Here is a 27,859-nt window from a genome sequence, read left to right on the forward strand (position 1 = left end):
ACAGCCCACATTTTCTCATCACACTGAGTAGAATTATAATTCCCCATTCTTTCTACTGCATAACAATCAAAATCACACAGGTCCAGGCCTTTCCATATCATATCAACTCAAAGTACTTAAACCCTAATTCCTTCCTATGCTTGTCTTACATACACTACAGTCCTGGCACCATTACACTCTTCACCAGATTGCAGCATATCGCGGTCTAAACTTCATATTACCATGCCACTTCACACCACTCTACACTTATCACATTACACCACTGTGTAAGATAGCAGCACAACTAAACTTCTTGCGTCTCCACACTATATGCTGATACTCTCCCATCGCACCTCCACCGCACACCACCTTTAGAATGCTCTCATCAAATGCTATGTGCTTCCAGCCTACTTTGTGCTCTCCCTCCTTGTGATCTTCCTCAGTACTATATGCTCTCCTACACACTCTAAGCTCTTCCAGTACGCCCAGTCTCCCCGTACACACTCAACAATTTCTCTCTGCATCCCTTTGCTTACCACTTCATCAAACCCTATACACCTTCATCCCTATGCTTACCACTTCATCAAACCCTATACACCTTCATTAACACTGTCTACTCTAATCACAACCCATTCCGTGTCTTAGCATTCCATGCATTATATTGGATCTTACCATCTTAACTTGTAACTGATGCTCTCTGTCTCCCATTACTTTTTTCAAACTGTTTCTTCTCCTGACACACTGCGCACTCTTTTTTAAAATCATTTAGTAAACATTACAGTTGCAGTAAAGATGTGCCACATCACAGATTCTCAAGCGAGTTGGCAATCTAGTATACTTATTACAATCTGATGCATCCTAGACACACCTTCAGTATCACAGTATTCCTAAGTCTAAACATCTCCATCCCCTTTATTATCGGGCAAGCCCGTCTACGCCCATCTGCATCCTGATCGTGGCCAGCGCCAGCCACTATGCCGGTTGTATGGTCGAGGACTGGCATGACTGGACTTACATGGCAAGATAGCTTGCTGACATGAAAAGGGGGGCTCAGCAGGGTGTAGGCCATTGTCGGTGGATGGGAGGGGGACGGTCTCATGTGGGAACCAGTTTCTAACCATGGAGCCCATAGTAGGGAGGTAAGAGAGGTTAAGGCAACATTAATAAATGTCAGCTCCCTGCATAAACATGCCTTAGATGTGTATGATTTGTTAAAGGAGGAAACGCTGGACATACTTTTTATGACAGAAACCTGGATGAAAGAGAATGCATGTCCTGATCTGCACTTGGCTATACCTGAGGTTTATGTATGTGTGCATTCAGACAGGGTGGGAGGTAGAGGAGGGGGGTGGCGATAGCTTTTAAAAGAACATGCACGTTTTGAGCCTGATGGTTTTACAGGAGATGAATCCTTGGGCTTTAGCTTTTCCATTGACGGACATCATTGCCTGTCTGGGATTTTAGTCTATCACCCCCAAGATATGCAGGAGGCTTTACCTCCTCCCTGGATCAAGTACTAGCCCCTAAATGCATTTCATATGCCAATTTTACTTTACTTGGAGACTTTAACATCCACTTAGAGTTGGTAGAGAAGCCATTATCGAAGTGTTTAATGGAATCTCTACCCTCTTTCAATTTAGTGAAAACAATTATAGGGCCTACCCATACTGCTGGTCATACGATTGACGGTATATTTTCTAATACAACTCTAATAGGGGGATCCCCTCGGCCAGTTCCTTGGCAAAACAACTTCCTTTTGCCTTTCGCTTGGAAAGTGAGGTGGCATGCGTATCTGGACTCTGACAAAGCCATTTATAAACGGTCCCTGAAATCCTATCACAAAAATATCAAGAGGACCTGTGGCATTTTCTACTCACATTGCATTAAAGAGGCCATTAATGATGGGAGAGAGATCTTCAAAATTGTATCTAATTTTACTGATTCTAAAGTTAAGTGACTTTTTTGAGGAGAAAATAATAAGAATCCAGAAGTCTTATTATTCAGACGGGATCCCATTCCTGGCTGGGTTGGGGCCTGGCCTGAAAATGTTACCCCTCTGCTCCCACTAACGGTGTTGACAAGACATTTGTGTGTACTGTTTAATACCCAGATTGCATTTGGAGCACAGGTGTCAGGTGTGGTGAAATCCTGTTTTTGGATCTTCCGCATGTTGAGGAAGTTTCTTTATTTGCTTCCTCATGAGGCCTAAATTACAGTGGTTAGATCACTAATTCTATCCAGGTTGGACTATGCTCATGTCCTGCATCTTAGACTCCTGGATATTTGATCCAGCGCCTACAGTTCATGCAGAACATAGCAGTTCATGTAATATACAAACTTCCAAAATGCACTTTGGTATCCGCATACTGAGCTAAACTACACTAGGTGACAATTCGTCAATGAATTGGGTATACAGCTCTGACCCTAACTCCTCAAGCCCTACACAATAAGGGACCTAAGTATTTAAAGGATCTCAATAAGGCTTACTGCCCAGGGAGATTGCTGCTCAGATGGTTTTATATTCTCCCCACACTTTTTAAAACAGAGAAGGGGAGGTGCTTCCTTCACAGTTATAGCAGAGAATTTGTGGAATAAACTCCCAGATTACTTCCAACGGATACCCGAAGAAGCAAATTTAAAAAAGAACTGAAGACATTTCTGTTTAGATGTTAGCAGGTATCCCTGGTCTCTTTCTTTTGGGCATACTGAATAGCGCCGGGACACACTTTGTGAGTAGCTGTGTGCTTTAGAAATGTGTAATTCAATTCAATTCATTCTATGTCTACCCTGTCCATTCTTTAGCCTCCCAAGAGCACCATATTCGACTCACCACCTATCAAACATTTGTGCATCCCTCCAATCTCTGAGATCATCTAACACGCCATTGTCCATTCGGGCACTTTGCATACATATTTCTTCATCACCATTCAGTCATATCCTGACATCTCCCTCTAGTTTGTACCCAGTGTCTATACATGTATTTATAGTGCAAATATTGGAAGTGAGTAGTGCTCGCCACCTTCCTACTGTATGCTACTGTTCTACTCCACATCAATCAGTTCTTCGTCCATTTCCTGCCCCCCTTCATTCCTTGATCTACAACTCTGTACCTTGTCTGTATTAACACTGTGCCTGTACAGCATAGCCACTTGTACATGTGGGGTCAGATATATTAAGAATCTAATGCACACTGACTTTTTGCAAATCAATTCAGATTTTGAGAATTGACCGACGTATCAATCGGTTGGTTCACAAAACAATTAATTATATATAGTGAGTCATAGACAGCTATACATTTTGGATATTTATGAGGCAGGTCACAGTTTGCAATTTTTCTAATCACTACGATTGGTCGCAATCATAGGGATGGTGGCCTATAGGGATTTGAAGACCATCATCCGTATAATTATGTTTCCGGATAGAAAAAAATAGTTTTTTAAAAATAGATTTCCTTAAATAAAATGTGGCTACATTTTTATAAAGTTTTCAGTTTTGAAAAGTTGCACTGTGAGTTGGCATCTGCCCACCTGAACACTCCATACTCCCCCTGAAACATGTACCCTAATTTGCGAAGTAGAAGGGGTCCAAACAGAACATGTTCAATTTTGTGAATAATTTACCACTCCAAATTGGGAATCAGTAACTTTTAATTGGCTTTTAACCGGAATTATGATTGTAAACCATTGATCTATCATGGTACAAATTGCAGTTTGAAAGGGACGCCCATAACATTCCCCTTTCCTCACATATGATGATTCATTATCCAATTCTAAACCCATTTACCAGTTCAGAAAGACTTCTGAAATGGTAAATGGGTTTACTAAATATAAGCTTTTTAGTGGTCACAAACTCTGATTTAGCAAATTGAAGGGTTTGCCACTGTCACAATGTTTTGTATATGTGGCTCATAATTCATGAAGTGTGGCCAACCTGGGAAGCCTCCTCGACTCCTCCTCGCTGCCTGATGAGCCTGTATTAGGAATTGTCCTGGTTGCCGTACAAACCTATATTTTGCCTCCTCAAATGTTAGAAATCTGACTTCGCCATAAGGTCACCCAGTAGCCCGTTGCAATCCCTAAGCCACTTCTCAACCATCCTCTCCTATTATAAAGCCGCAAGGTGGATGAGCAGGCATAACTCGGCATCTGAGTAGAGGAGGTGGCATTTCATCACTCTCCTTGCCATTCTATCTCATACTTGCGACATTAACCGTTGGTGGTCCATCGCAGTAACAAGTATGACCATCATTCCATCATGTTCTACACGCTGTCATCACACACCACCGTTCTGTGCATCTACCATGTACTCTCTTTCCCACAACACCTGCTCACCTGCAACACACATTCGTATCAGTCCCAATAGCTTATCCTCCTAAACCCATGCCCTTAATTAATATTATTGTTTGGAATGCTTGTGTCTATGTATTTTATTTATTGTTACAATTTCTATTTTGTTTTTCTAATGAGCCACAATTACAATGCATTAAATGTATCACAAGTCTCTTTAAAGTGTCGCCTTTCAAATGCTAATTTTAAAAATAGGAAATGGAAACAGCTTTAAGCTTTCATATATTCTTTATTATGTTATGTTCATGCCTTTATAATTTAATTAAATATTGAGTATCTAGGATTTTTGAGTCCACATTGACATCCTACTATTGCTCTCGGTAAGTGAGTCTTGGCATGTTTAAGTGCTGATATAGGTGCTGAATATATTGCTTTTCATTACTGCTGCAGTACTCAGTATCACAGGCACAAAACAATACCTTGGACATATCTTTGATCAAATCTCACACACGAGAAAACATATTTTACCCCTCAGCAATACTTAATTTGTAAAATAATGACTGTATTTGAATTTGAATTTTAACATATTTGTAGAGCGCGCTTATACCGGGACGGTTTCATGGCGCTAGGTAGCGGTGAACCAGTGGACATAGAGACGGAGGCTAGACTGCTAGGGATCTGGAGAACAAGAAGGTCTTAAGATGTTTGCGGAATTCCGCATAGGAGGTAGAGGCTCTGATGGCAGAAGGGAGAGAGTTCCAAAGGGATGGAGCTAGGACCGCAAATCTTGTCCCCCCGGACCTCTTCTTCCTAAAGCGGGGAATTGTCAGGAGGGCCTGGTGAGATGAGCGGAGCTCTCTGGCCGGAAGGTAGGGTGTTATGACATCACAGAGGAAGACAGGGGCAGTCCCTGACCTAGCCTGATAAGTCATGCAGCCCAACTTGAAGAGAGCCCTCTCCTTCACCGGTAACCAGTGCAGAGATTGCAGCAGAGGGGTAGCATGGTGAAATTTAGGGAGTCCGTAAATCAGGCGGGCAGCCTGATTTTGAATCTGTTGAAGGCGACGGATCAGGTAGTCTGGGGCGCCATTGTAGACCACATTCCCATAGTCAAGGCGCAATAGCACCATGGCCATGAGGATAAGCTTAAGGGCGGGAACAGAAAAAAAACGGGAAACCTTACGAATAGTGCGAAGTGAAAAGAAACAAGAGGACACCACTGAGTGAACCTGCGTGTGAAGGGAGAGCTGGGAATTGATAAAGATGCCCAGGGTTTTGACCTTTGGAACCGGGAGGGGAGGGGGACCGAGTGAGTCGGGCCAAAAAGACGGAGACCAGAGACTGCAACCACTCCCGGTTAAAACCAGTTCGGTTTTGTCGGGATTTAGTTTGAGGTGGTTGCAGTTCATCCAATCTTGGATGAAGAGCATCACCCTCTGGAAATTCTGGGCAGAGGAGGGGGAATGGGAAAGGTTAAAAATAAGTTGGAGGTCGTCGGCGTAATTGAACACCGAGACCTCCATCTGCTGTAAAGAAAAAATAAGGGGTGATATGTATAAATTAAATAGCAGGGGAGACAAAGAGGAGCCCTGGGGAACGCCGCATGTCACTCTACGAGGAGGGGCAGTAAAGTCGGCCAGATGGACAGCCTGCTCCCTGTCCGTTAGGAAGGACCGGAGCCAGGCGTGGGCCGTGCCCCCAATGCCCGCCGCCTCGACACGGGTCAACAGGATGTCATGATCCACCGTGTCGAACGTGGCGGACAGATCTAAGAGGACCAGGGCCTGGGGGAGGCAGATGTCAATGCCCTCCCTCAGTTTGTCCATCACCGAAACTACCACCTTCTCGGTTGAGTGCAGCGGGCGAAAACCTGCCTGACAGGAGGAGAGGCGGCCAGTAGACTCCACAAAGGAGCTCAGGGTCCCGGTAACATGAGCCTCCGAGACCTTCGCCAAGTAAGGGAGAAGGGAAATGGGACGATAGTTAGCGGGCAGAGATGGATCGGCACCTGCCTTTATCAGAATCGGAATGATAACTGCTGATTTATGGGCGTTTGGGACGATGCCAGTTTTAAGGGAGTGGTTAATTAATGTGAGTGGAGGGGAATAACAGCTGGAGAAGATCTCTTTCAGGGCAAAAGCCGGGCCGATGTCCTGGGGTGAGCCCGATTTTACCCGAGCCAGTAAGGGGAGAAGGTTTTCTCGTGTCAAAGGGGGAAGCTGAGTGAGGAGTGGAGCAGCGGGAGGCGGGGGAGCGATGGACGGTGTCGGGAGTGAGGGAGGGATGTTGGCCTTAATGAGAGCTACCTTCTCGATAAAGAAGGAGTTGAGGGAATTGCAGAGTGATTGAGACGGAGGAATTTTAGAAATCACCCTGTCGGAGGCAGCGAGCTCGTGTACCGTGGCGAATATTTCCTTTGATTGATTTTCCGCTGCCAGAATTCTACCAGAAAAGTACTCAGTTTTAGCTTTTAGTATGTCCCTTTTATATTCATTGAGTACCAGGCAGTACTTTGCTCTAAGAAGGGGACAGTAGGTGCGTTGCCATGCTCGTTCTGCTCTGCGCGCCGCCAACTTCTTGTCCCTGAGGAGAGGAGTGAACCACCTGTTGGCAGCGTGGGCGCGTTTAATAGCCACTCTCTTAAGGGGAACAACGCTGTTGCATGCCTTTAGCAGCCAGTTGTTGATGGCTGTGAGTTGAGTGGGGAGAGATAGATCACTAAGCTCAGGGCTAGATGCCGCAAGGGAAGAGCAGACATCAGGAAGATCAGCCTTGTCCCACTTTCTAACCCAGATGTGGTCCCCATAGCACTGCTCAGAAGTTCGCAGTAGATGCTAATAAATGTCAGTGCACCAAAGGGCAAGGCTGCGTAGTCCTGAATCCACCCTTGGCCAAAGTGAACCCTAATATCATAAGACGGCGCTTGTATATGTTACCTCCTACATCGTCCATAACATGTACCAGGACCAGCTTTGGAGAGCTGGGGAGGTCCCAACCCAGTACCTCGGAGAGGCACGATAGAACCCCCCCGCCAAAATCGCGCTAACGCGGAGCAGTGCCAGACAGTATGGAGCAGAGTACCTTCTTCATGTTTGCATCTAAGACACACTGGGGAGGCTACCAATCCCGCCCTCCAGAGCCTAACCCTAGTGAAATAGACCAAGTGGAGGTACTTTAACTGGATAAGGCATAGGATTACGGCTATGGCTGACCCCTGTGAGGAGGCCAAGGCCTCCACCCAGTCCTCCTCCTCCAGAGCATCTATGTCTCCCTCCCAGGCTTACCTAAGGCGCTGCAGTGTGGGGGAGCTATTGGTGATCAGGGACTGATAGATTTAGGAGATCTTGTGATCATGGAGATCCCCCATAAATACCTTTGCCTCTATGGGACTAAACTCAGCCAAGGACCCTAGCCCTCAAGGTATGGAGTAATGGCATGTCAGAACTGTAGATATCGGAATAATTGGGGTTTAGACATTTGAAAGTCCTTCAGAAAATCTTGAAAAGACTTCAGAATTGTTCCCCGCATCACGCCCCCAAGAGTAGAGATGCTGATATGGTCTCAGCCTTGAAAACTAGACCATGCAGCTAGTTAAGGCAGTCGTTCATTACACCAAAGAGGAGTCTCCCAGGTAAACTTATTCAACCACCCGGTCCTCCGCAACGCCTGTCGCCATATTTGGAAGATAAGTTTCGTGGCAGGAGGCAAGGAGTTTTGTAACGGCACGGAGTAAAGTATAGTGTGCATGGTGGGATCTCCCATACATTGCTTCTCGACCGTGTAGGCTGGGTCAGCCCTGTCCCCATACCACCACTCATTGAGAACCAGCAGATGTGAGGCCATGTAATAAGACCAGATATCAGAGGTTGCCAGTCTCCCACACTATGTGATTTGGAAACCAGGTCACAGGGCCACCCTCGACATTCCACCAGCCCATAGAAACTGTCCCAGGGCCGAATTTACCTGTCTGAACCATCCGGGAGAAATCAGATAGGGATTGTTTTGTAGCTGATAAAGGAGGCGGGGAAGCGATACCATCTTAAAGATGGCTGATAAGCCATATATAAACAGGGGCATGTGGGACCAGGCTTTGAGATCCAACCACACAAGATCCAATACAGGGGCTAAATTCCTTTCCCAAGAGGTGACTGGTGAATCCGATAAAAACACTCCCAGATACTTCAACCCCCCAGAGGCCACCTGAACAGAGGAGGCCCAGGAATTGGGGCCCACCCCTCCCCCAAGGACTTACAAAGTGGATTTACAAGGGTTCATGTATAGACCCGAGGTCTCCCCGAAGATCTACATGATACGCAGCAAACACGGCCCTGTCTTATCTATATTCGTACGGAGGACGCTAAGGGTTCTATTGCTAATGCAAATAGGTAGGGGGACAGTGGGCAACCCTACCTGGTGCCCCGTCCAATAGAGAATGTGGGGGAGATAGAGCCCGCCACCCGTACGGACGCAGTCAGGTCTTTATAGAGTATGGTCAGGTATGACAGCAAGCGGGGTCCAAAATTCAATCTACGGAGAAGTGCGAATAGGTATACCCAACTAAGGGAGTCAAAAGCCCTATCCCTGTCCACAAGTAGTAGTGCAGCTCGTTCCCCCAGCCCCTGGACAGTCGCCACTGCACCATGTGCACGCCGAATGTTGTGGCAGGTCACCCGCTGGGGCATCAATCCAGCCTGATCAAGATGAACCAATGATGTAATATGGGAACGGAGGCGATTGGCCAGCGCCTTAGCCAGAACCTTGGTCTCTACATTCAGAAGAGATATAGGGCGATACGACGCATGCTTATCTGGAGGTCTGCCAGGCTTGTGGAACACCACAATCTCCATGTGTCTCCAATCGCGAGGCAGACAACCCTGCTTCCTGGCCTCCTCCACCACTCTATAAAAGTGGGTCCCCAGCTGCAGAAAATATTGTTTAAAAAATTCACAAGTCTAGTCTAGTCTAGTCTGGATATTTGTATTGCGCAGACCTATCGCATCCCGTAAGGGAGTCTCATGGCGCATGCGGACAATCCCAGAAAAAAAAGGTGAAAGACCCTGCGAAGGAAGACCTAGCTAAAAAGCCATGTTTTCAACAACTTTCGGAAACCCATGTGTTCGATCGTTGCACGGATATCCAGGGGAAGTTTGTTCCATAGGAGTGGTGCCATATGGGAAAAAGCACGTCCACCATTTCTGGCTGTTTGTACTCTAGATGGCGTGAGTTGGAACTTAGAGCTAGATCTCAGTTCTCGTCCGGGCTGGTACCAAGTCAATTTTCGGTTCCAGTATTTTGGTCCAGTTCCGTGCAAATGTTTATGCACCAGACACATGGTTTTAAAGATGGCTCTTTTTTTATGGGGAGCCAGTGTAGATTTATTAGGCTTGGCAGGGAAGGGGATCGTTTTGGAAGTCCCAAAATCAGACGAGCAGCAGTGTTTTGAACAACTTGTAATTTCTTTATATGGCACTCATTTATGGCAAGCAGGAGGGAGTTGCAATAATCTAACCTATTTATTATGAGGCCCTGAACTAGAACTTTGCGTGCTTCTTTTGGTATCCATTTGAAAGCTCTGCGTAAGCTTCGCATGATTCCAAAACAGGTTCCAACAGTGTGGTTCACATGGTCCTTCATGGATAATTTATTATCCATGTGGATTCCAAGATTGCGGACGGATTCTTTTGGGACCGGACATTCCCCCATTTCCGGGGGCCACCAGTCCTGAGTCCAGTGTACACTGGCTTGACCGAATGTCATTATTTCAGATTTTGCACCATTCAGTTGTAGGTGGTTCAGACTCATCCAGTTTTTAACCTCTATCAAACATTTTTTAAAACGTTTTTTGGTATCATTAATGTCATGGCCAAGGGTGACAAGTATTTGTGTGTCATTCGCATATGATAACACGTCAAATCCATGTGCCCTAATAAGATTGGCCAAAGGGGCCATATAAACATTAAAAAGCGAAGGGCTAAGGATAGAGCCTTGTGGCACACCCCTTGTAACTGGCCGTGTGCTGGCTAAGGTTTCATCTGTTTGCAGTGTGGTTGTTCGATTTGACAGATAGCTGATGAACCACCTTAAAACCTGCCCTTTGACACCATACTCCCACAGCCGTCTGACCAAGATGTGATAGGAGATGGTGTCAAAGGCAGCCGATAGGTCTAAAAGTACCAGAATGCATGACTGACGTTTGTCAAGGGCACATCTGATGTTGTCAGTAACCTCAATCAGGGCTGTCTCCGTGCTATGTGCAGCACGGAAACCTGACTGAGAGATGTCGAGTAGATTGTTCCTCTCGAGATAGCCTATCAGCTGCTCATTTACAAATGCCTCCAGCACTTTCCCTGAGAAGGGTAGCAAGGAAATGGGGCGGTAGTTTGAAAAGGTGTTTGCATCCGCACTGGGCTTTTTTAGTAGTGGTTTTACTCTAGCCGCTTTCCAGATTTTAGGGAATTCTGCTTCTATCAGGGATGTGTTTAGAAGGCAAGAGAGGGGATGAACCAACACTGGAGCAAAGGTGGTAAATAGTTTGGATGTTAAGTAATCGCAGGGAGATCCAGATTTAATTTTCTGTCCTAGACGTAATATTTTTTCATCGTTTAACAATTCAAAAGTGGACCAGTTAGAGGGAGAGACTTCTTGATTCGTGTGTAGCTCTTTATCAAGGTGTTGAAGAGATATATTTTCTGTATTGAATGGTTGACATATTTTTGTGATTTTGTCGTCTAAGAACATTGAAAGGTCTTCCGTCCATTCTTTGGTTTTTGGGGTCTCTTGCGGACTTTTAACGGACGTAAGTTCTTTTAGAATGTGATGGAGCTCTTTGGACGAGTTTTCAGCTTTATTTATTCGTTCAGCTATATGAGTTTTTTTTGCCGCTTTGATTTTCCTCATGTATTTGGTGTGCAGGGTTTGGTAAATTTTGCGATCATTGGGGTTTTTAGTTTTGCGCCAGGTTTTTTCAGCATTTCTTGTTTGAGTTTTAAGATGTTTTAATTGGTCGGTAAACCATGGTGAGGTTTTTTCCCTACAGTACACCTTTCGTAAGGGGGCTATCTTGTCTAGTGTCTTATGGATGGCGGACTCCAGATGTATAGCTCCAAGGTGTACATTTTCCTTGAGGTTTATATGATCTATTTTGAAGTTTTCAGAAAAAGAAGCCAGAGTAATCTTTTTCATGTTTCTGCATGCTTTTTACTTTTTGTTTATTATGGTTTTAAATCTATGGCCACTTATAGAGAATTTCACCAGAAAGTGATTGGTCCATAATAATGGAGTGGGAGTCTTTAGTGAGATATTAGAATTTGTGAATAAAAGATCAAGAGTATGACCTGCTTGACAATGGAAGCCATTCGTTCCCCTGGGCGTTTCTAGGTTGCATCTCACCCAGCGCCACACCCAGTTCCTCCTCCGTGAGCGGGAGATCCAGCTCCGCACTCACTTTGTCAGAAAGAGCCTTAGGTGGCAAATCATTGAGGAAGTGACCAACTACAGCTGAGGGGAGGCATTCCCTGGGGGCATAAAGGTCTGCATAGTACATGGCAAAACTTTCTGCAATAGCAGAGGGGTCCATGAGAAAAAACCCATCCGGGCCTGAAATGCCCGGCAGGGCCCATGAGTATAGCGATATCTGACATAACCTATGCAGTAACTTGCTGGACTTCTCTCCAAACTGGTAGATCCTACTGCGGGTCGCCAGCCACACCTGCCGGGCTACGTCTAAAAGAAGATGGTCATATTCCTGCTGCGTCAATAGGAGTTGGTGGCATGCCTGCCGGTCCACACTATCTTTACTGCAAGATTCCAATTCAAATTGCTTCGCCTCCGCCTGGACGAGGGACTCCCTACGCAACCTCGGGCTGCCGCGCAAAAAGAAATGTCTACACCCCAGAGCGTGGGCTTCATAGCCTCCCAAAGGCAATCAGCTCCCTCTACCGTCCATACATTAAATTTCAAGTAGTGGTCATTGGCACCTTCCAAATGATCTTTATAATCCTCCCTCTCGAGGTTCTATGCTGATAGACGCCACCAAAACGGCTGATGTGTCCGTCCTACACGAAAAGTGAGAGTGATAGGCAAGTGGGCCGAGAGTCCGCGCGGAAGAATATCGGGTGCAATCACTCTGTTATCTATTGCTCAGGGGACAAAAATATATTCAAGGCGGGAGAAGGAGTCACGGACAGCCGACAGTTATGTATAGCCCTGCCCGTCCAATGTAGGCATCGCCAAGGGTCCACCCAATCCAGACCCACCACTTGGGAACGTAACTTAGTATGCCGACCTGCGTCCAACGGGCCCCCAGGTCGGCAGCGATCCCTGACCAGGTCCAGCACATCATTCCAATCCCCCCACAACAGCCAACCCATCAGGCATGTTTGTCCACAGGGTCATGAGTTTTTGCGCCACGCTCCAAGAAAGGTGAGGGGCATATACACATCCCAGTACTATGGAGTCAGTTCCTATAGTCCTCTGAAGAAAAAGATATCTACCCTTCGCGTCCCTCCATGTCTTCATGTGTGTGTATGGAGCCCGCCTATGGATCAGGATCACAACTCCCTGGAGTGAAATACATGAATGTAACCTAAAGCGTTGAAAACACTGCACCTTAGTTCCCATAAGATGTGTTTCTTGCAACATGAGAACGTCTGCGTGCATTCGCTTTGCCTGTTTGAGTATAGCGCCTCGTTTGATTTTGTCTAGCGCCCCCCCGACATTCCAACTCATTATTTGGAGGGTCCCAGAGGGATCCCACTGATCACCAGAAGACCCCGCCATGTGAAGGTTCAGAGTACGATTGTGGTCTAGACAAGAATATGTGGTCTGGATAAGGTGACTCTGAAAGCAATGTAGGTCAGTGCGATCAAACAACAAAACCCACTTCCCCCCAAACATCCCAACAACCCACCCCCCCCCACCCTACACCTCAAAAATATTGAAGTATCTGTCGAGGCGAGGGTGAGTGGCAGACCCCAACGGGAGGTCCCCCCCACCCGCCAATGGATCCCCAACTTACAGCCCATTGTCAGCTGGCCCTTTCCCTGTCAACTGATGTGATACAGGGATATCGGCCTTCAAATGTGCTTCCACAGTCAAGGCAACCATATCAAAGAACTATTGATCTAAAGCGCCCCCCCAAGATTAGTCTGATGAGGTAGGCAGTCGCTGGGCCGATGCAGCTTGGGATGAGGTGCCACATGACTGAGACCTTCGCCTGGACCTGAAGTGTCTGTTCCCCTTCCCCTCCTGTGTAGGTTGTTTCCTCACCAATGATAAACTAATTTTGCTGTTTTTCACTACCAGAACATGTCAAACTTAGAAGTACTTGTCCTACCTTTTAGTTACACAGCACCCTGCCCTTACGGCTACCTAAGGACCTGCCATGGGGGTGACTTATCTATACTACTATAATAAAGGAAGAACTTTCAGCCTTTGAGGCGGGTAAACTCGGGAACCACAGCGCCAATCCACACACCCGATACACCGTTGGAATCGTCAGGGTGTGTAGATGATTATAGGCTATATACATTTTTTTTTTTAAAGTTATTTCAAAAATGTACATAAAAAAAAAATAGTCCCAGCGAAGTAGCGCCGGCCGCGACGTGCGTGCTCACGTCAGGAGTGCGGGGAGGAGAGGCATCCAGGAGCCAGACCAGGAGCGGCGGACATGGTGCGGGGGAGGAGCGGTGACGTGAGGAGCAGTGGACAGGCCAGTGGCGGTCAGGTGAAGCAGCGAGGAGCGGTAAACTGAGGAGCGGTGGCTGAGGTAAGGGGACCCATGTCGGAGCAGGCGGGGGTCGGGCAAGGCGGGGGACGGCCCGGGCGGGGGCCGGGCGGGGGCCGGGCTGCTGCAGGGGCAGGCAGGGGTCGGGGCAGGCGGAGGACGGGGCGGGGGGGGGCCGGGCTAATAGCTGTGGGCCAGGACTCTCCAGGGCGTAGGAGACAGGTCTTAAAAGAACATCTATCTGGTTTAAATCCCCTCCACCACCGTATGTTTATGCCTCCCGGAAGTGAAAGGGAAGCTTACAAATACTGGCGCCTACGCGTTTTTCTATACCCCCGACTGCTGCTCTCATGGAAGGTGTGGAGACGCACAAAATCCTGTTTCTGTGAATATGTTTAAATGCATGTTTGTACTTCTCCGAACTTTGTGGTACTGGAACTTTGCACATGAACATTCTGTTGTAAACTATATTTTCAACGGGCGGGGAAGCCTGATTGCTCCCGGACAAGGTCGGGACGGGCTGCTAGTGTGTAATAAAAGGGACGTTTAAGGCTTTATAAGTGGTTTTAAATGCCAAGTCGTAGTGGCAATAGTAAACTGCACACAGACCAGGCCGAGGCTGGTTTAAAAGGCTAATTGTGTAGGTGACACAATTAGTGCTGCAAGCCCACTTGGAGCATTTAGATTACAGGCCCTAGGTATATGCTATGTCACTTTACAAGGAACTTAGAGGTAAACTAAATATGCTAATTGGGTATGCACCTATGCCACTATGTCGCCGACATTCACAACAGATCGCCGACATTCACAACAGCTTTGGTGCACATACTGCGCACCCAACCGCCGAACCAGCGCCCCCAACCACCACCCTCTGCACCTGGACCCCTGTCCGCACCAAAGACACCACCCACATGATGAACACCATCCACTCCGGCTCCCCCACCGACCCCTTCCCACACCACATCTTCAACAAAGCTGACTCCATCATCGCACCCCAGCTCCGGAACATCATCAACAGTTCCTTCGCATCCGCCACCTTCCCGGAGAGCTGGAAACATGCCGAGCTGGGCGCCCTCCTCAAGAAACCCACCGCGTACCCCACGGACCTGAAGAACTTCCGCCCCATCTCGCTCCTCCCCTTTCCAGCCAAAGTCATCGAGAAGACCGTCAACAGACAACTCTCCGCCTTCCTCGAGACCAACGGATCCCTCGACCCCTCACAGTCCAGCTTCCGAGCAAACCACAGCACCAAGACCAACCTCATCGCAGCCACCGACTACATCAGGTCCCTGCTCGACAACGGTGAAACGGCTGCCCTTATCCTCCTGGACCTCTCAGCAGCCTTCAACACCGTCTGCCACCGCACCCTGATACAGCGCCTCAGCAACGCTGGAATGCAAGGAGCAGCCCTGGAGTGGATCATCTCGTTCCTCGCCGGAAGAACAGAGAGTCCGCCTCCCCCGTTCCGATCCGCGGCCACCGACGTCATCTGCGGCGTCCCGCAAGGATCCTCACTCAGCCCCACCCTCTTCAATGTCTACATGAGCCCTCTCGCAGCCATTGCCCGCCAACACAACCTCAACATCACCTCCTACGCCGACGACACCCAGCTGATCCTCTCCCTCACCAACGACCCCGCCACCGCCAAAGCCAACCTCCAGGAAGGAATGAGAGATGTCGCAGAATGGATGAAGATCAGCCATCTGAAACTGAACTCAGACAAGACGGAAGTCCTCATCCTCGGACCATCTCCCTCTACGTGGGACGACTCCTGGTGGCCCCCTGCCCTGGGCAACGCACCCATACCAACAGACCACGCTCGCAACCTGGGCTTCATCCTGGACTCCTCCCTGACGATGACCAAGCGAGTGAACGCAGTCTCATCATCCTGCTTCAACACCCTGCGCATGCTCCGAAAGATCTTCCGATGGATCCCCACAGAAACCAAGAAGACTGTCACCCAGGCCCTCCTCACCAGCCGTCTGGACTACGGGAACACTCTCTACGCTGGAACCACAGCCAAACTCCAGAAAAGACTCCAGCGCATTCAGAACGCCTCAGCAAGACTCATCCTGGACATCCCTCGCCGCAGCCACATCTCTGCCCACCTGAAAGACCTGCACTGGCTCCCCGTCAACAAGAGGATCACGTTCAGACTCCTCACCCACGCACACAAGGCTCTCCACGACATGGGCCCGAAGTACCTCAACAGCCGCCTCACTTTCTACACACCCACCCGCCAGCTCCGATCCGCAAGCCTCGCCCTCGCCTCCGTCCCACGAATTCGGAAATCCACCGTCTGAGGAAGATCCTTCTACTACCTGGCAGCCAAGACTTGGAAGTCGCTCCCCACTCACCTACGGCTGACCCGGGATCACCTCTCCTTCAGGAAACAACTCAAGACCTGGCTGTTCGAGCAGCGCCTTGAGACCCTTACGGGTGAGTAGCGCGCCACACAAATTCTTGGGATTGATTGATTGTTTAGGAGGAAGCACATGCACTTTAGCTCGGGTCAGCAGTGGTAAAGTGCTCAGAGTCCTAAAACCAGCAAAAAGGTGGTCAGAAAAATGGGAAGAGAAAGGCAAAAAGTTTGGGGTGACCCTTCAGAGACTGTCATTTTCTAGCAGTCTCATTGGTACACCATTTAGTTTATAGTGCAGTGGCTGATGCAGACAGATTGAGTGTATGCGCTTCCTTTATCCTGTCTTGCCCCATTTATAGTTTATTTCATCAGCAGCTATCAGCGTGCAGTTCTTCAATAAATTACTTATGTGAGCAGTTAGAACTATTGGTGCCTCCTATTTTCAGCAGCTTGTAGCAGCCTGTGCTAATACCCAGAGTGTGTCTGTCACGTTCGTGAGTACAATATGTCAACTGGTTTCAGACACACTGATGACCACTTCGAGCCCCATTGTGAGTCAGATGGAGTGGTGTCACTCAGGTGGTACCGTTTTGCCACATTACTAGGTTCACAAATGCACCTTGTAAAACCTGCTGAGTTGCTGTGCTCAGTGCTTGAAATTGAGAAAATATGTGAAATGTTACCTGGTAAACCTGGTGTTAGATTTGTAGGAAGAAAGATTGGGGGAGTTAAAGGGTGTTAGTACAAAACGGAGGAGGTGAAGCCATGGCTAGATTAGAACACTATATTGAGAAATGGGAATTTTAACAAGATATGGTTGAAAAAAGGTAGTAATGTTTCAAGAGCTATAAGTACTAATATGAGAGATCACAACAAGAATGTTACACTCGGCCAGCGTTTTAACAAATGGACTTTTAATTGGGTATTGGCAGAGAACCAGGTGAAACAGACCATCTGCCTCTGTTAAGAAGGAAGACTGAATGGTCAAGGTCATAAGGATGAAAAGCTGCATTTAGCTGATAAAATTAATCCGAAGGTTCCCGAAAGAGAGGAACAGAGAATTAAGCAGGGAGTGAAGAAAAGGTTATTGAACCGGTCTCTTCCAAGCCTCAGTAGGTTTAACTCCCAATACTTGTGTCGTCTTTTGCCTTGGTTGAAAACCTGACACGGGTAGATCAATGATAACAAATGTTTATTTTTAATAAATGTTGCCCATTTGCTTTGACTCTGTTAAAAGCCCAAGAAATGTCTCCATGTCTGTGTGTGTAGACGGTGCCAGCTTTAGTGCTGGTGGCGCAGGATGCAACAATTCTTGTTGGATCATCCAATGACCTCCTTTTCCATGGATTCTCTCACTTCCACCCTCCATCAGTGCCCCTCATATCTCCATAGTCCCTCTCGCATGTGTATTTCTTTTGTTTTAAAGCGCTACTCATACCTGTTGTAACGCATAGGAGCACTTTACATCACACTCACATTATACAGAGACAATGTATTGTGTTTAAATCAGAGTATAGGAAATGTTTAATAAGTAAAGGAGGACTACAAGGTGTAGGAGTCACATGTCATCCATACTAGATGGTAGTATGTTTTAAGCGGGCTTGGTCTGGAAAAGCTCAAACTCAGGATTTAAAGCTTAGTACAGTAGTTGGGATTTATTAATCAGAATGTATTTGTAGCCAAATTACCCCCTTTTTAGCAACATTAGATAATGAAAGTCTGAAAAAAATCATAACGCTCTACCCTATACACCTTGAAGTTTGGATGCTGCTCTTTGATGACAGTTCATAGCTCACTGTGCTATATTAGGAGTGTGCTATAAACTTCAAGTAACAAAAGCATCTCTGTGACAAAAGCAGCAACCCCCCGAGCTATCTACGGAATATACACTTCTATGATCGGCATGGTACATGTGCTTTGCAGCAGGCATAGAACCCTCTGCGCTAGTTTATGATGAGTCAGAACCACCACTAGAAAAAACTCTAGTACCTCTTCAAAGGGTACATTAATCACCAGGTTTATCTTGACATTTTTATTGCTGATGAAAATTGCTGTGCATTAAAGGAGATCTGCAACAAGTACTTTTAAGCTGAAAACAGAGCACCCCCTGAACTCCCCCCACACCGAGGTCAGTGCTGGAGGGGTCACACTGCAATAAAGCCGGCCCTGTGTGTAGAAGAGGGGCCAATATTGAGTTTTTTTTGCCCGAACCTGAAATAATAAAATTGAAAATGCACAAAGAGCAGAGTTGCCCAATTATGAAATAGCAAAAAGAACAATTGATGGACAGAATGCAGAACTATGTCATACATTCACCCCAGCACAGAGATCTGGGCCTAAATCCATTATTTCTTTGCTCACCATGCCATTCCAGTTTGGACCCAGCCATATGCAAATCAGTCTTGACCCTGTGCCCAATGGGAACAGTCCAGCCCGTACCGCCAGGCCAGATCCTCCCTGGACTGGAAACAAGCATCCTAGGACCTGTTTCGGACTTTCATTCCTCATCAGCCAGGATAGCTTGACTCCAGTGGCATGGAGAGCACGGACCAACGTCAAGGCATACCCATCCCACTTGGGGTGACAAATGCAAAAAGAACAATTGATGGACAGAATGCAGAACAATGTCATACATTTACCCCAGCACAGAGATCTGGGCCTAAATCCATTGTTTTGTTGCTCACCATGCCATTCCAGTTTGAACTCAGCCATATGCAAATCAGTCTTGACCATGCACCCAATGGGAACAGTCCAGCACGAACTGCCAGGCAGGTCCTCCCTGGAATGGAAAATGGCATCCTAGGACTGGTTTCGGGCTTTCAGCCCTCAGCAGCCAGGATAGCTTGACTCCAGTGGCATGGAGAGAACGGGAACCACGTCTGAACATACCCATGCCACTCTGGGTGACCAATGCAAAAAGAACAATTAATGGACAGAATGCAGAACAATGTCATACATTCACCCCATCACAGAGATCAGGGTCAGGACTGATTTGCACATGGCTGGGTTCAAACTAGGGTGGCGTATTGGGCAAAAGAACGATGGATTTAACCGAGATCTTTTGACTGGGGGAGAACGTTTGTATTGTCCGCATTCTGCCCATCATTTGTTTGCTGTAACACTTTTTGCTCTGAGTGGGATGGGTATGCCCAGACTTAGGTCCCTTGATCACTGTGCCACTGGATTCAAGCTAGCCTTGCATAAGAAGGGTGACATACCCTGAAACCGGTCCCAGGATGCTTTTTTCCGGTCTAGGGAGGACCTGGCCTGGCAGTTCGGTCTTGACTGTTCCATGGGGCACAGGGTCAGGACTGATTTGCATATGGCTGGGTCCAAACTGGGGTGGCGTAGGGGACAAAAGAACAATGGATTTAACCCAGATCTTTTGAGTGGGGGAGAATTTTTGCATTGTAGGCATTCCGTCCATCATTTGTTTGCTGTAACAATTATGAAATAAGGCTTATTTTTATTAAGCCAGGAAATACTAAAATCTCGTCTGGTTTTAGGAAAGATAAAATATGCAAATGATCTCAACTGAATTTACTTACATTTTTGAATTTGACTTCCAGCTATTTCTCGCGCATATCATGAAAGTCTGACTGGATTCCAGCATTTGGTACCTGGGCGAGCCAAACTCTAGTTTTAATGGATATAAGAATAAAATCCACATATTTTCACAGCAGAAATATTTGTTACACAGATTTTGGTGAAGAGACACTCGCATGGGCGTGTAGACTTTCACCCACCACCCAGTAGTATTTTTATCTTTGATTTTGTTTTTGTGTCTAAAAGAAAAACATTAAATATAACATTTACATGCTCGTCTAGTAGGAAAGAAAGCACCGTGTAAGAATCCGGAAGAACATTAGATAAGCTGACACAGTCGAGGAGATGACATTTCGGAAGGCCACCGCTGTAACATTAATTTTTCTTCCTACTGGACAAATAACTCTTAAATCCAAGTCTTGTGTGCGGCGCCTCGTGCAGGACGCAGAGGCTGCAGACAGCTGATTATCTCTGGGGGCGAGTGAGTGTGTTAATTCATTCACCCAGTACTTTGACGTTGTCAATCAGAGGTTGTGCCAGTGCTCATTTGAATACAGTCTACTGAGTAATACATCATGGTCAATTTCCAAAACAGTGATCCCGCACTGATGTTTTGCCGAACACATAATTTGTTTTGGCAGCTATGGCCAAGGATTATCCCCCGCGAGTGGCTTTGCTGAGGGGTATTTTAATCAGCGTTTCATCAAACTAAACTGTAATTTAGATGGAAATTGGGTAAATCTCGGCTAACAGGATTTTTGGCTGTTGTAGTTTATTTTCCAGAAACCTTGGATTTATGTAAATTGAAGTGCCTCAGCTGATGGTGATTTGATAATTATGAAAAATTAATCACACGTTCTTTACGCTGGAGAAGTTCATTTTTAGAACATTGTTTTTTTACCTGTACATTCACACCCTAGAAATAGTTATTTGTTTAGAAATGGTTCATATTCTTCCAAGCTCATATACTCTCAATTTTTACGCTGCATCGCTGGCCTGCTAGGCAAGGCAGTGCCGATGCTAGCGCCAGAAAACACCGCCGTGTGATGGAAACCTACACGCAGGCCTGGATGAAAGCCCAGATCGACCCATGTGTGAATGCTTCCACAGTGAGCCGGGCACTGGGGTCCACTGTGTACAAAATGGAAGCCCAATCTGCAGCTGCCTTTGAAAGTCTGCACCGCTTAGTGACATGGAGGCCCCGCGGGACTCTTTCTCTTCAGTAGTTTGGGATCAGTTCGTCGCCAAAGTAAGACCTAAAGGGACCCGAGCAGCATTTGACCCACGAATGTCAGCTTTTGTCTGGGAGGCAGAGCGTCCTTTTGTTCCTTTTTATGCAATCCCGTAACAAGTCTAGCAGCACACCTATTACAGGCTCTGGAGACTGACCCGATTAACTGTGATGTTATAATAACTGGGTATCTTTTATGGAGTACTCATTTTTTTATACTTCTGGACAATGTGATATTTCATTTTTTGGCATTGCATTTAGAGGTCTGCAGACTTCTACGGACCCTGCACTTTGCCAATGATTTCAGAAGATTGTGAAGCAGGTGTGCAAGTTCATGGCCTCTCCCTCCCACCATTTACAATGACAGACCCTTTTCACACATCCTGATAGGCAGTAATGCCAAATAACAAGAAATCTGTCCCTGACATGTGAGGATGCGGCATCATCAGAGATGACAGTTTTGATTAAGTCTGTGGTATCATGGGCTTGGTCGTGCACTAGGTATGTTAGCACGTGGAAATTACCTCCCTGTGGGCATTTTTCACTTCTTTTTTTTTTCTTTTACACAGTAATGCCAATGCCGCTTCAGCTGAAGCCTTTTCAAAGAACTTCTTGCAACCCATGAGCTAGGTAGATGTCCCAAAGTTCCCCAAACTACATCTTGTCAGTAAACACATGAAGATGTTTTTGTAGGTGTTTCGTACATCATGAGGATACTATAAGGATATTGTAAAGATAAACCCGTCGACCCAGATGTGGATAAAACCATTACAGCTGAGTTGGATAGTATTATTAACTATTTAAACACATCTAGAGACAATTTTATTTTTTTGTTTTGCAGTAAACTTATTAGGCTAGCTTTGAAAAACCATATACACATAGGTGCTTAAGTTTAGAGCATATCTGCTTCATACAGCTGCCCCTTTAGCTACAAAGGTATCCAGTTTCCGAGGTGGTTGTCGCAAGGAGTTTAAACAATGGCCGCCTAATTGCCTAGAACCGCCACTGACTAATTCTGGAACTAGAAACTTTCAATTGTGGGATCTCAGAGCCTGCTGTGAAGCTGAGCATTATATCTTTATTCTCGTGCTCTAATGCATGTTTCTGCACAAGAGTATGAGTAATGGAGAAGGTATGTGTAGGTTTTTTTTACTATCCAAGCAGATCTGTTTGAATAATCGTATTGCTAACAATTTTACAGATTTAAGTTTGGTTCAGGAAAGCTGAATATTTATATAAAAGCAATGTGGAATGAAAAAGGAAGGCTTTGTATTCTGTAGCCTGCATTGCATACGCCTCATGCCAAGCTGAATGGGCACAGAGGTGATTGCGGGCCATAGTACATTTAAGATTGCTGATTATGTATTGTTGCATTCCCACCTCTCTGGGTCATCTTCTTAATAGTCCTTACTTTTCCAGGATGTACCAATGACTGTAACTTGTCTTTACCGACAGCTGAGCTACAATGATTCAACACCCAATCTTTATTAATGGGCAAAAAAAACATGAATTCGATGTGACAGGAGACAGCCATTAGAACAAGCAGTGACAAAGCAAATTGGTCTTACTTTTGGGACCTAATGGCTTTTTAGCATGGCTAAAGAAGAAGAATAAATGGCCTATTACACAGCAGCCTGCATCCTTTCGTAGGTGCACTTTTTTATTTTTATTTACCTATATGTGTTGGATTGGTAAATAGAATGAAAAAAGCACATAAATGTTTTATGTTAAAGTGGGTGGGGGAAGCTACATTTTGGGGACGGAATCAATTGGTGGTGCAAGCAACACTGGAGGCGGAAGCAATACAGCGGCGTCAGAGGGGGAATCAACATGGAAGGCATGGGTAGGAGAAACATTATGGAAACAACATGGAGGGCACAGGTGGTGGTGGAGAAAATCAAACAGGTAAATGAAGAGCAATGTGGACCTCGGAGGAGAAGCACAGATGTGTGAAAGCATTGTGGGGAGAGGCGCAAAAAGGTGAGAATATCGCGGAGGGGGGCAGGAAAGAAGCAGACCGGTGAGAGAGAAACATGGAGCCTGAATGGGGAAATATAAGGAGACAGCTGGTAAACGCATGCCCTCTTCTGAAGTGCCTAAGACACAAGAAGCATAGTTTCCTAAAGTGAGCAGTGGTAAGACACAAGTAAATCAGCAATGCTTCAGGGGAGGGATATACAAACGATCGACAAGTGAAGTCATAGTATAAAAATTTAAGTTACAGTAAAGCCAACCAATGGTAAACATTAGGTGGGCTGCAAGCCCATCTAAGTTCTTGGTAAGCCTACAATGTCTTTCGCAATCAGACAGCTGCACTGTTTGGTCGGCTCAACCTAAAAGCAATCTGGCTCGGGCAATAAAATATCCAAACCGCAATCACTGTGACTGAAGTGGAGCGGGCAGCCGCACAACTCAATAAACCAGGACTCCGGATAACCCAGTCTTTGAGAACCACCAGAAACCAATTTGACTCAGGCCATAATTATATAGAGAAGAAGGTTGATCTTGACTGTGAAGCCAACAAAGAGCAATGAAAAAAGTCTGGACACAAACATGAAACTCCAGAGATTTTGGCAACACCCCTGTTCTAGTTAGTGATCCACAAATATAGTCTCTGACCTTTCCAGTTAGCAAACTGCCATGGAGATCAGATTGGCCTCTGCTATTGAGCTCAGGCACTGTGCCACATTCACCAGACCTCAATATCTTACCCAACTTGCTGACTGACCTAGAATCTCGCACTTTGTTGACCAGAAGAACATGACCTCAAAAGAGTGTACGAAAGTCTGAAGGGGCTGTCACAGTACTGAAAGCTCCTTTCAATTGAATAATGTCACACTTCATCTAGAGATCATCATTCCTGCGCCATTTAGTTTTCAAGGGTCACCAGAGCCCTTTGCCTTAGCGTCCGTAATGGCCAAACGCACTAACAGAGAAGAGAGAGGTACATTTTTCAAGACTAGAACCCTCTACCTGTTGTGATACTTAAGCCTACCAAGCAGTACTATCTATCTCTTCTACTTGCACACTTTAACAGAGCCTCATTTGATATCCCACATACAATGGATTTGAAGACTGTGATTGATGTTAGAAGGAAGTGAACCATCACCCATGCTGTGTTGTATCCTGCATGCTCAGGTTAGCTCCTTTGTGGGAAAAGGGGTATCCAGTGAAATCTATGAGAAGCATTCAATAGCTCGCAATAGTGTAAAGGTCATTAAGAGGTAGATGAGGGTATTATGTACCTCAAAACCACCACTTCCCTCATGCTGTTATGGTTTGGAACAATAGTACTACGTATTGTGCAGGCGACCATTTTACATTAGGTACTGTAAAAAGGTTGTCTTGGAACGACAGTAGGCGTTTGCAAACTCTGGAACCAAATCCTCTAGAAAGCAGTGCCCCCAATTATTCCCACAAACCTGTAGACATCCTCAACATTTAATCCCAAGCTAAACATCGTTTTAAGATTTTAAATCAGAGCATAAACTTGAATCTTTGTCAGTTGAATCTGGACATTAACAAATGAAAATGACCATGCAACCACAGTGAGTCACAACTCTAGGAAAAATCAACACCTCGATTTCTAGGGTATTGTGGCCATTAAATGTTACCCCCAATTGCATCAAATGTTTACAACAGCCACATATTGAATACGATAATGTCATCCACTTTCCTCTGGGGACTTGCCCTTTTCTGTGTACTTTGTACTGTACTGAGAACCAACCCATCACATGTGTGACAACATTTACCCCTAGGTCTAACCAAATCAGGAAGACTATCAAACATCATTGGGGAATATTGAGCACGGGTGAGATGACCATGGAAGACCCTAGGTTTGCCTTCAAGAGGTCGCGGAACCTAAAGGATATTCTTATCAGCACCCGACCTAAGAAGGCGATAAAAGACACCCAACAGACACTGTGGCAGCTTCCCCCAGTTACGGGCCACTATCCCTGCGGTATGTGTGGAGTCTGCCGGTACACCATGACAGCTAAAACTATACAGCTCTCTGAGACCTTTACATGGGAGCTGAGGCACCACACTAATTGCAACACCTCACACTGCGTTTACCTCCTCACGTGCCCTTGCGGTTTGCAATATGTCGGAATGACAACCCGCCCTATCAAAACTAGGATAATTGAACATCGGAGCAACTTCCGTTGCAAAAGGACACACACAAAGATGTGTAAACATTATGTAGACCAAGGCCATGATGAGGACTCTGTCAAATGGGTAGTAATCGAGTCTAGCCCCAACTGCCCCAAGAATGTCCTCTTTAGGAAGGAACAGAGATGGGTCCACCGTCTATCCTCTGACAGACTGGGACTCAATGAAGATATCCCTTGGCATTCGCTATGAGCTATTACAACCCCATTTTTGTACACCGTTGCAAACCATTCCATGCAGCCCCACATCCAGCTTTGGGCTGCTATCTGTAATGATATTCTCCCCCCCCCTCTTTTCCCCTATGGGCCCATTTGGCAGAGTATACTTGCAATAAAACACTCTAACAAGGGCTTCTACCCCCTACATTGTCCACATCACGAACAAAACTAATGCCACAGCACCACAGGGGCTTGATATCTGGCTGATACATTTTGTATTAATGACCCTGCTCATTAACTAATCTAATGTGATAGACCCACTAGTTTAAGATGTCCGCCTCCCTAACGACGATAATCACGTGACTCACCCAGGGGCTTAGGCGCTGTGACACCATCCAATCATGGCCGCCGAAACACTTACTAGTATCAGGAGGCCACCTCTACACATTGCTAACAAATAAGCAAGGTCTAACTGTTTTGTAATCCAGCTCCCACGCGCTCCAATACCCGGAGCAACGGGCTCCCTATGCACTATACACAGCTCTAAGGCGCGCGGACACACAACTTAGTCCAACGAACGCCATAGACTGACTAGCTTAAAATGGCCGCCCCACATACGGCGGTAACCACGTGACCCGCAGAGAGGCGGGGACGCTCGCTCCGTGGTGATTCGCTGCAAGTAATGTAAATAAACCCTTCCCGCCGAGCTCTGACATCTACTCGAGCTCGGCGGAGAAGGGTAGGTCAAGCAGCCGGGGCGCAGGAGATCAGAGGTGAGTGCTCCAGCGGGACAAGAGGGCTCTAGGCTGGGAGCCACTCGAAGTAGTAGACACTGCTATTTCATTAATGCTCGCTTGGTTGTGTTGTTTTGTTTAATCCCAAACCCAGTCTTGACTTTATGACTCATCCCTGATGCCTCATCCCGCCGACCCCTCATGTGGCAGTTAGTTCTTGATGAATAGGTGAGTGGATAATGGGAATGTTTGTTAGAACTGTGGCTCCCTGAAGTAGGAGTGTATGTGCAATTTGCTCATGTTATAATCATCATGTTTTAATGGGGGTCTCCCCCTGCTACTTACTGATACCTTCACAGGGTATGAACCCAGTTGCACAATTGAGCTTGCTTAGCTACTGCATGTTAATCCTTTTTTAATCTTTTAAAATAAACCTCCTCACACTTCACAGTAATACCCACTTCACCTACTTAGTGATTGTTGTGTACGCCATACTTCAGACATTTGGCATACTTAACCACTCAGGCATGTGTTGATTGTTACTTGAACCACAAGTACACCTACAGCATGCCACGCTTTTCACAATTCTTCCCCATTGGCGTGACCGATTTTGCATTTTTTGCAAATTGTTTTAACCATTGTTGTTTTATCTCCTTTCCATGTTTAGGCATAGGACAACTCTCACAGAGGTAATACACACACAAACCCACACATGACACCAGCATGTGGTTAATCACCTTTTATAGGTCCTGATGAATCGCGGGTAACTATTGCCCACTGCGAGAAACATGTCGACCGTTTTGCACTACTAGCCCCATCTAGGTTCACCTGAACTTACTCGTTGACTCCTAGTGAGCTAGCCCCTTGTTTTTAACTGCAGCTAGGGACCCCCAGAATAAAGTTCATTCCGGTACCCTTAGCTACATTTTAATATCCCTTTCTCACTATCACATACCACCCTGCCCACACACCCACACCTCACCATAAGGCAGTTGGAAAAAGATCTCCGCCAAAGAGCCCCTCTTTGAGGTGAGCCCGTCGGGGATTGCACCGCCTCCCCGACGAGGAGCAACCGCCGATGATGAAGCATGACATCCTTCGGGGTGTGTGAGGCAAATCCATCCAACAAAATGGATGCCCTTGGGTGTCACATTTACACCTCTGGTCACGCCAGCTAGTCTTTCCCTCAGTCACGCTTAGGAACAGTCCAGGAACCCCCTTGTTGTAACCGTTGATACGGGCACACACTGCGACTGGACCTTCCACTCCCTTGAGTGGTAAATGGTGCCCGTTGATCAAGTGATCTCCCTCCTCCCTTCTTTTGAAAATACTCGAGCACGGTTCACACCGTGGGAGTTTCCTCTAGGCGGGTTAGATTGTTCAGATCCCCCGAACTTGTTGACCCCATACCTAATAGGTGGGTCACACCAGGTCCAGAGCCTATTTCGGCATTTGGAACCTTCCCTTTTTCCCTTTTTCTCCACCCTTCCCTACCTTCTGTGAAGGACTCCACTCCGCCGAGACCAGCCACCCTTGACTTTTCCACTATGGAGGGTCAAGGACTGAGTTTTGGTGAGGAGGATGCAGCAGCTATCATGAGGATACCATCTTTGTTCGGTATCGACACTGAACCAGCCACGGGGAGTAATACCACAGAGTGGCAATCCCT

General features: G+C 46.4%; 1 protein-coding gene across 14 annotated transcripts in view; it reads left to right on the top strand.

Moving 5' to 3' along the window:
- NRCAM (neuronal cell adhesion molecule) overlaps nt 1-27,859 on the top strand; it is a 967,670-nt gene that overhangs the window by 58,056 nt on the left and 881,755 nt on the right. The gene's annotated exons all lie outside the window — the stretch shown is intronic.

This window comes from Lissotriton vulgaris, chromosome 1_1 (genome assembly GCF_964263255.1).
Source record: "Lissotriton vulgaris chromosome 1_1, aLisVul1.2, whole genome shotgun sequence".
Taxonomy (NCBI): domain Eukaryota; kingdom Metazoa; phylum Chordata; class Amphibia; order Caudata; family Salamandridae; genus Lissotriton; species Lissotriton vulgaris.